Source organism: Cryptomeria japonica, chromosome 10 (genome assembly GCF_030272615.1).
Source record: "Cryptomeria japonica chromosome 10, Sugi_1.0, whole genome shotgun sequence".
In the NCBI taxonomy this organism is placed as follows: Eukaryota; Viridiplantae; Streptophyta; class Pinopsida; order Cupressales; family Cupressaceae; genus Cryptomeria; species Cryptomeria japonica.
The window spans coordinates 560652986-560663166 of NC_081414.1; the positions used below are offsets into that span (position 1 = coordinate 560652986).

Below are 10181 nucleotides of genomic sequence, written 5' to 3' on the forward strand. Positions count from 1 at the left end.
AATAAATAAATAAAACATATTTATTTAATTAATCCCTCCCCGCACTTTTAAATAAATAAATATTTATTTAAATCCCCTTTATCCTTCACCCACTTGCATTTTCCTAAAAAGGCAAGTTGCGCACACATTTAAATAAATGAATATTTATTTAAATCCGCATCCACTTGCATTCTCCTACAAATGCAAGTTGCACCACTATTTTAAATAAATGAATTATTTATTTAAAATCCTATTTATCATCACCCACTTGAAACTTTTAATGGCTTCCTTTAAAGTTTTGAATCCTTTAATGGTTTCCTTCTAGAGTCTTCTTAAGCCTTTAATGGTTTCCCTCAAAGTCTTCAAGTCTTTAATGGCTTCCTTCTAGAGTCCTCTTAAGCCTATTTATTTAATTAAATCCCCCTTTCACATTTAATTAAATCCCTTTCACATTTAAATAAATTAAATTTATTTAAATATCTATCCAAATACAAGTTGCACCAATACTTGAGATATGAATTTTATTTTAATTAAAATCCTAAAAAAACCTCCCACTTGCATTCTCCTACAAATCCACTTGCACACTAACCCTTATTCTAGAATATTCTATTCCATTCTAATCCATTCTAATTAGCCTAATTCCCTCCTAAACATTTGCACATTCCTTAAGAAGGGGTCACTTCTAAAAAACATGCAAAGTCTTCATAAAGCATTAAAGGCTTTATTTCTTCAACAAGATAACCTCCAAGGTCTTCCAAACTTGTAAGGCTCTTACATAGCCATTAATGGGTAATTCACCTTCTATCCTGGGTTAGAGACTTTCCTCTAACTTAACCGTCCTTTTTAACCCATGGGTCTCTTCAAGCATTCATTGTTTTGACCATGGTTATCCCTTTAACCCTTACACAAGAGTTTATCCTTTGGATAAAGACTTTATCCATTTACTCAACCCTAACCAAACCCCCTAGGGTAACCCTCATGTCTTCTCGGGCATTAAATGCTCCTTCCCTCTCCTCTCAAGCCCTCTCATGGTGACACTTGTCATCACTGCATTGGGTTGAAAACCATCACATGGATCATGAATCATGCAATCCTAGAACTCCACAAGCCAAATCAATCTTGACCATTCATTCAACTATTTTTCCTATAAATAGAGCCTCATTCCTCAAGCAAAAAAGGAAGCATTAGAGCATTGTTATTATAGTGGAACTTGCATAGATAACTAGAGCTTTCTCATAGCATCATTATTTGCATTTGCATAGCATATTTTTATCATTTCCAACCATCTTGAATCTCCATATGGCATCCATGGCTAGTGCTAAAAGCTGTGAGCTTCATACATTTGGAACTTGGAGAGGGGAGAAACAAGGAAGAAGCATCACAAGGCATCATAGAGGCATCTTAGGAAGGCTCTTCACCTTACTTTCTTTGTTAAAGCTTCTTTTATGTTTTTAAAATCTCCTTTGACATGTTTTGAAATGGTTTTTAGTTCATTTGGTTATGGTTTTTGGTTGTAACTAACATACTAATGTTGAACTTTGTTTGTGCCTTGTACCCATTTCTATCAGCATCAGAAGTGATGAAGCCTATGGTACCTTGTGTATGCCAATTTTTCTTGTTCTTCCTTCACATTGAATCTAATACAATATCTAATGAAATATGAATTACATTAGAAAATCTATTTGACAAGAAAAAGATGTAATTAGAGGGCATCAACTAGATAATGATCTAATTAATCTCAATCCAATATCCTTCAATACAATCTGGGATTTCTTCGCAAAACTAAATTTTTTATTGTTTAAACACAAAAATGTGGAATAAAAAAGCAAGAGGAACAATTGGTCTTGAGCATTCTATCAAATCTAGGTCCAAATTATTTAGTGTTTGTTTTTACTACTTATGCTACAAAGAGTGCTCTTGGTATGAAGTTCATTATGCCATCATTTGATAATTTTGTTGTTTTTCTCCAAAGGAGTAATACAAACTAATTTGAATGGCAACTCTAAAGTATACAAAACCAAAATATCTTGTTGCAATTGATCAAAAGGCTTCAAATAATAAGGGAAAAAAATAAAACAAGGATCTAGAAAAGGGACAAAAATCATAAGCTCCATTTGATACATCTTCCTTATTAAAAGAGAAAAGTTATAACAAGAAGAAGCTCACATGTTGTTATTACAAGAAACTTGGGCATGAAGACCACCAATATTACAAAAAAGAAATTGATGAATCAAGACATCTTCTCCAAAAGAATCATATAAAATTTCCTATACCAATGACTAATAATTTTTCTCCTTCTCTTCTCCTTAACCATCACCATTGGATATGAAAAAGAAAAGAACATATAAGTATTTTCTTCTACAAATCATGCAATACAAAAGTATCTTCTTGATTCTAGAGCTTCACATTGTATGGTTGCATGAAGGGAACTATTTTCTATTAGGAAAATGGTGTCTTAACCTTGCAATAATAAAAGGTTGTTGTTGATAAATGAGCACAGGGGGTTACAAGGGGGGGGATGTCCACCTTGGTAGGGTTAGAGGGCCACACGCCCTAATGGGGTATTTCACGAGTAGTGCCCCCAAAGCCACATTTTATGTATAATGTACCATTATAAATCTTGATCGTTTATCATTAGGTCATCAATCTAATAGTGGATATTTTGTGTGCTTTTTTTTCCCTAGAAGATAAACCTATTTTATGAGGGCATTGTATTATGACTAAGTATTGTGATGTATTCTAAGAGTCTGAGAGCTATTGATTTGCCTTTGGATCTCTGTTGGTGACAATCTTGTGAGAATCTTGCTCTACAAGTATATTGTAATCTGTTGTTGATTTTTGAATAATATATTGGAACGCTTTTGGAGTGAGGTTTTTCTCTGAAATGGTTTTGCCCACATAAATCGCTATTCTATGGTATGCATTCTATTTATGTTTATTTTTGTTAAGTTTCTGTAATTGTTATAAAGATACGAAAAGTTTACATAACCCTCCTCTCAAGATTAGTGTAGAAAGTTGTTCCACTACTTTAAATTCCTTTCAAGTGTTATCAAAGCCTAATCACCTTTAGTTTCAATTGTGGATTGGTTTTTTTGAACTAGTTTGGATTTGAATGGGAGCTTGTGCAAAAGATACTTTGTGATATTGTTGCAGGAATTTTTAGATGGCAAGTTTGTCAGGGAGAATTTTGGTGAAGAAATTTTCTAGAAATAATTTTTAGATGTGGAAGTTGAAGATGGAGGATCTATTAATAAATCTAAGTCTGTGGAGAGTTGCTGATAAGAAAGTCTTTAGACCTACATATACTACTGTGACTACTCAGTATGATGTTATGGATCATAAAGCCAAGGGTCTAATTAGATTGTGCTTGATAGATTCTATTTTAATCAATGCCCATGAAGAAACCTATGCAAAGAAGCAATGGAAGAAGTTCGATGAGATTTATCAAGCCAAATTTTTAGTGAATAAGATTTTGTTGAGGAAGAAATTGTATCCCTTGAGAATGAAAAAGGGTGGATGAATTATAGGCCACTTGGAAGCATTCAATATGTTGGTGGCTCAATTGGCGTATGTTGGTGTCAAGATGGATGAGGAGGAGAAATGTCAGATCTGGCTTTGTTCCTTGTTTGATTCATGAAATTCTCTTTTTATGGCTATAGATAAGTTATTTTGTTGTTTTGAAGACTAAAGATGTGGTGGATCCTTTTCTTTCTGAAGAGATGAGGAAGGAGGTAGCCATAAGTGCTAACAAGGCCCTAATTGTTTCTGGAAGACCTAAGGAAAAAGGGAAAATGAGAAGCATGATAAATCGAAGTCCAAGGGGAGATGTAAATCACCTGGAAAGTCCAAAGTTATTTATTTGAATTGCAGTAAATCTAGACACTTTCGTGATGATTGCAAAGAATAAAAGAAGAAGAAAAAGAAGAAATTTGATTTTAAATTTGAGTTTGAGAAGGAAGATGGTGATGTCTTCATTGTATCTTTGGTCACTCATATAGGTAATGGTACATGGTTAATAAACTCAGGTGCATATTTCCATATCAATTCCAATAGAGATTGGTTTTTTGAATATGAAGAATATGATGAAGATAAGGTGTACTTGGGTGATGATTCTCATTTAGATATGCAAAATGGTGAGAGGTGCTATGGTGATTACTAGAGGTGTCAGATTTGACACATTGTATACGGTGGATGCATACACTATGGAATATAATAGAACTTATGTGAAACGAAAATTTGTGGATACTTCATTGAGAGACATGAGAGTTTCACCTTCAACAAATGGTCATGGATTGTGGGTACCTAAGGGTGCTCTTTCTTTTGAAGCAAATTTATTTGCAAAGAATATTATGTTGTGGCACCAATGACTTGGCCACATTGGAGAAAAGCGTCTAACGGCCTTGAAAAATAAAAACCTTGTTTAAGGTTTGAATCATTGCAGTCTTGATTTTGATTTCTTTGAGCATTACATTTATGAAAATAAAACCACGTTCAATTTTACTCGAGTTCTCACAAATCTTGTGATGTTTAGGCTCTTATTTATTTTGATGGGTTTGGTCATGTAGATGTTTCTTCCATTTGAAAATATACATGTTATGTTTCATTTATTGATGATTATGGCATAGGACATGAGTATATTTTATAAAGAGTAAATATGAAGTTTTTAGTTGATTTAAAGAATTTAAAGCATGGTTGAGTTATAAACTAGAAATAAAATAAATTTTTTGAGGATTGATAATGGCAGTGAATTTTGATATTCTGTAAATGTTGTGGTATTAATAGACATAAGACAACTCCATATTATCTACAACATAATGGAGTTGCAGAAAGAATGAATAGGAAATTGATGGAGAAGGCTAGGAGTATATTGAGTGGTGTTTGCCTAGAACAAAATTTATGGGTCGAAGCTATTGCCATGGCTTTCTATTTGATTAATGGGCCGCCTACATTAGCTCTTATTCATAAAACACCTATGTAGGCATGGTTGGGTTATAAGCCTTCATTGAGGCATCTTAGAGTTTTTGATTGCAAGGTATATGCACATGTGCCAAAGGAGAAGCAAATAAATCTAGGAGAACATGAAATGTATCTAGATCAGATACAATTATGGTGTAAAAGGATACAAGATTTGTGATCCTATTGCATAAAAGGTAATACATAGTAGAAACGTTATATTTAGAGAAACAAAGCCTCTTGTTAAATTGCAACTAGAATAAATTATATAGGATGATATAATTCAATTCTCTTCCACGCTTGAAATTTTTTAATCAAGACCCCTAGATAGACAAGAAGTTGAAGAGAGCTCATCTAGCTCTAAATCTTTAGAAGAGGAGGAAGAACCTCTAATTCAACTTGTAAAGGTATTTACCAGATGATTGAAGATGCATTTTTTCTTGGAATAGTGATGTGGATGAACCTAGATTTGTAGAAGAGGCATTACGTATGAATGATGGAGGATCCTAGAAAATTGCTATGAATAAAGAAATGACAACTTTGAAAAAGAATAATAAATGAGATCTTTTACCATTGCTTGAAGGATGAAAACCTATTGGTTGCAAATGGGTGTTCAAGAAAAAGTTTGGTTCAAATGGAGGTATTGAGAAGTATAAAGCAAGTTTGGTCTCAAAAGGCTACTCTTAGGTTGAGGGTGTTGATTATGGCGAGAAATTTTCTCATGTTGCAAAAAATGACATCCATTAGATTTTTACTTTTGATTGCTACTACTTATGTTAGAGGTTGAGCAAATGGATGCGAAAATTACTTTCCTTCAGGGTCATTTGGAGGAGGATATTTATATGACAACCAAAGCACTGTGGTAAAAGGTAAAATTAATTTGGTTTGTAAATTGAAGAAATCTTTGTAAGGCCTCAAACAAAGTCCTAGGATGTAGTACTAGAAACTTGATACACACGTGTTAAGTTTGGGATTTGAGTGTTCTAAATCAAATCACTGTGTTTATTATAAATTTGATGGTGATCATTTTCTATACATTGCATTATACATTGATGATATGTTTTTCATTGGTAAAGGGAAATATATGATTTCAGAACTAAAGTCTCAACTTGGTGTTAAATTTGAAATGAAAGATCTTGGTGCAGCTAAAAACATTCTTAGGATTGAAATTGGAGGAGATAGAGTAAATAGAAAGCTATGGCTAGGTTGGAGTACGTATGCGAATTTGACTTTATAGAGGTTTAACATGAATGATTGCAAACCATTATGTGTTTCCTTTATAGTTAAAATGGAGTTATCTATTTTAGATTGTCCTACATCCCCATCAGATATGTAAGACATGAGTAGGGTGCCTTACCAAAATGCAGTTGGAAGTTTGATGTATGCTATGGTCTGCACTAGACCATAAATTTCCCAAGCACTGGGAGTTCTCTCCATATATGTCTAATCCTAGTAGAGTTCATTGGGATGCAGTTAAGAGAGTCTTTAGATATTTGAAGGGTACCTAAGAGTATTCTTTGTGTAATCATGGTAATTTGATAGGAGACAAAATTTCCTTTGATATTCATGGTTATGTGGATTCGGACTGGGCAGGTTATGTTCATAACAAAAGATTCACCAATGCTTATGTGTTTACTTTATTTGGTGGTGCAATTAGTTGGATGTATAAGTGATAGGTTATGGTTTCTTCGTCTACTACTGAAGTAAAGTATATGGTAGCTACTCATGATTGTAAAGAAGCCATTTGGCTTAAGAGACTATGTTTAGATATTGGAATAAAACAAGGTGAAGTGACAATTTATTGTAAGAGTCAGAGTGCGACTTGTCTAGATAAGAACCTGACATTTCATGCTATGACCAATCATGTTTGATGTTTAATATCATTATGTTAGAGATATGGTTGAGGATGGTAGGGTGAAGCTGGTTAAGGTAGAGACTTTGATGAATGTTGTAGATTCTTTAACTAAGATTGTGAGCACAAAGAAGCTCAAATGGTATTTTGAGTCTATGGGCCTCTTGGTTCCTAGAAATTAAAACATGATGTTGCTACCTCTCCCATTGCTCTTGCAAGGTGCTTGACAAGTGGGAGATTTGTTAGGAAAATGGTGTCTTAACCTTGTAATAATTAAAGGTTAATTGTTGATAAATGAGCATGGAGGGTTGCAAGGGGGAGTACCCCCTTAAAAGGTCCAAGGGAAGGGGGGGAGGGTGCCCCCAATGGGGTTCGAGGACTATACACCTCGACGGGGGATTTCAGGGGCAGTGCCCTTGAAGTTTATGTATAATTATCATTGTAAATATTGACAGTTTATGATTAGGTCATATATCTAACAATGGATATTTTGTGTGCTTTGTTTTCCCTAGAAGGAAACCCTATCTTATGAGGGCATTATATTACGACTAAGTGATGTGATACATATTCTGAGAGTTTGATAGCTATTGAATTGCCTTATAGTGTCACTCTTGTAAGAAGCTTTCTCTACAAGTATATTGTAATATGTTATTGATTTCCAAATAATTTATTGGGCAGATTTTAGAGTGTGGGTTTTTTCTCTCGGAAGGGTTTTCCCCTCGTAAATTACTATGTTGTGGTATGCATACTAATTATGTTTAATTCTGTTAAGTTTCTTTAATTGTTATAAATATTTAATTTTTTTCCAGAAGCCTCCTCTCAAGGTTAGTGTAGGAAGTTGTTCCACTACCTTAACCTTTCATTTTCTTCATTTGAGCCTTGTTTATTATCATCAATTCCCATAGGAAATCATATGTACATGGCAACTTATAGAAAAGGTACCATTGGTATGAGTGAAGGAAAATTTAATGATATATTTTATGTTCCTTGTCAAACAATCTCCTGTCCATTTATCAAATCACACATGATGCGGTAGGGAAAATAATTGAGTTCAAAACCAGTTCCATTATCATAATGGATTTATAACGTAGAGACATTATTTCTATTGGAGTGGTTGATGATATTCCGTATTATACTCTTTTTCCTTATTTAGTTCTACTAATTTTAATGATTATTTTAGTGATGGTGGAATTGATACATCTAGCATGCATATACAGATTTGAATTTTGGGCACTTGAACTTTGGAGTTCTTTACTCCACTTTGGTTCCAAAACCTTAAGTTGTAATCAAATCTCCTTCATCCCCTACTACTTCAAAATAAAGTGTACATATATGGTTTCCAATGATTACGGATAGTTGAATCTCCACATTTATCTTTTTGATGTAGTTTCTTGGGATAAGTATTTGATAAGTATAGTAAATTTGTTTAGTAAATCTCATATTGTAGAGTTGGAAGACACTTTTGATAACAACCACATCAACATTATAGTCACCCCATCTACATCTTTGTCATATTCTATATCAACTTTTACTTTGACTTACCTTGTCATGAACTAGGCTTGATGCCAATTTGATAATAGAACCTTTTGGCATTAGTATTGGAGCACTCGATCAATTTTACTTATTTCATTTATCATAGAGCTACTTCGACATATCTTGGAGAATGAATTCTTGTCTTTGGGTAATGGGTAGGATATGAACACCTTTTTCCAATCTTAACATGATTTTTGCACAATCATGCCAAGTATTATAAAATAAGGTTAGAGTAAAGGAAAAAAATATTGAAAGAAAGCTTGAGAGTGAAGTGAAAGGCCAAAGTGTAGTTAAAGCATTGGTGCTTTAGGTGGGCATCATCAAGATGGCAAATGTAAGCATTGGCTTGTCTTGCAAAGTCATGATGACCCCAGTAAGTTTGGTCCATGCTTTTTAGCCCTCCTCATAGTGACTATAAGAGGTTTTTTTTATGTGAAAGATGAGCAACAAAGCCAAAGTAGGGGCAATGAAGTCATAGGGCAATTAAGAATCATGAACAAAAGGCAATGATAGAGACCCATTACATGCACATTTATTGTCATTCCTCTTAAGCTTGTACAATAATTCTCCATGGACTCTTTTTTCTAAATAGTTACACATCACCTAAAATCATACTCTAATTTATCTCACAATTCCCCCCCATCTAAAAATGGTTAGGATAATTGTAGAGAAGAAAAAAGTGGCTAGGATAGAAATGTCTTGTTCCAACCCTAGTTAAGATAAATCTTGTCCAATCATGTCAACTATTATTAAATGAGGCGAGAATAAAAGAAAAAAGATTGAAAGAAACCTTAAGAGTGAAGGGAAAGACCACTATGTAGTTAAAGAGTTGGTGCTTGAGATAGGTATCATTAGGATGATAAATCTAAGCATTGGCTTGTCTGGAAAAGTATTGGTGACCCCAATAAGTTTGGTTTTTAGCCCTCCTTATAGCGAGCATAAGAGGTTTCCATGTGGAAGATGAGCAAACAAAGCCAAAGTAGGGGTAGAGCACTTATAGGGCAATAAAGAAGCATGAAACCAATGCAATGACAAACCAATCATATGCACATTTATTGGCATTCCTCCTAAGCATATGCGGTAATCCTCTACAAATTTTTTTTTTCTCCCCAACCTCTTCTTCCACTTGTCAACCATGTTCTCTTGTTTATTAGTGGCCTTGTTTCAACAAAATTCATGACAATGGATAAAATTGGAGGAGATATTTAGGCACATAGTGGCCTAAATATCTCTTGTTCTTCTTTCTCTAATTTCTTTGCACTCATCATGTACATAACAATTAACCGCGATAAAATATTATTATAACCATTCTATGCATTTATATTTTTTAAATAATTCATTTGGAAAATGTATGTATATTAAAAATTAAAAAATTGTAAAACTAAAGACTACCAATTTTTTTGACACTTAAAATATGTTCGTCTTAATATTAACCTATAAAACAAATTAATACATAAAAAGATTTGAAATAACCCTCTTATTGTTAGTGAAATGATTTAATTTAAAATGCATTCATAATATTGAGATGAGTAATTAAAAACAAGTCGCTAGAAGGAGGGCTTGAACCTCCGACCTTGTGGTTAACAGCCACACGCTCTAACCAACTGAGCTATTCCAGCTTTGACAAACCCAAAAGTCCCAGTACATTTTTAATAAAATTTTAGCTTATTTACGCTTTTCTCCACTTCACCTTTCTTTTACATTCGTAGCTTTTTTATATGCAAGGCAGGCGAATCGCTGTCAACAACAAATAGAAAATTAAGATTATTAAATTTACGGATTAATTTATTAAATATTTATAATTCAAAGTCTCATTTATTGTTTCTTAAAACCTCGTTTTAGCCTGCCCTCTCAAAAGTTAGCA

General features: G+C 33.6%; 1 non-coding gene across 1 annotated transcript; it reads right to left on the reverse strand.

Moving 5' to 3' along the window:
- Positions 1 to 9862: 9862 nt before the first annotated feature.
- TRNAN-GUU (transfer RNA asparagine (anticodon GUU)) lies at positions 9863 to 9936 on the reverse strand. The gene has a single exon. It is a non-coding gene; the product is annotated as a tRNA-Asn (tRNA).
- Between the last annotated feature and the right edge of the window lie 245 nt (positions 9937 to 10181).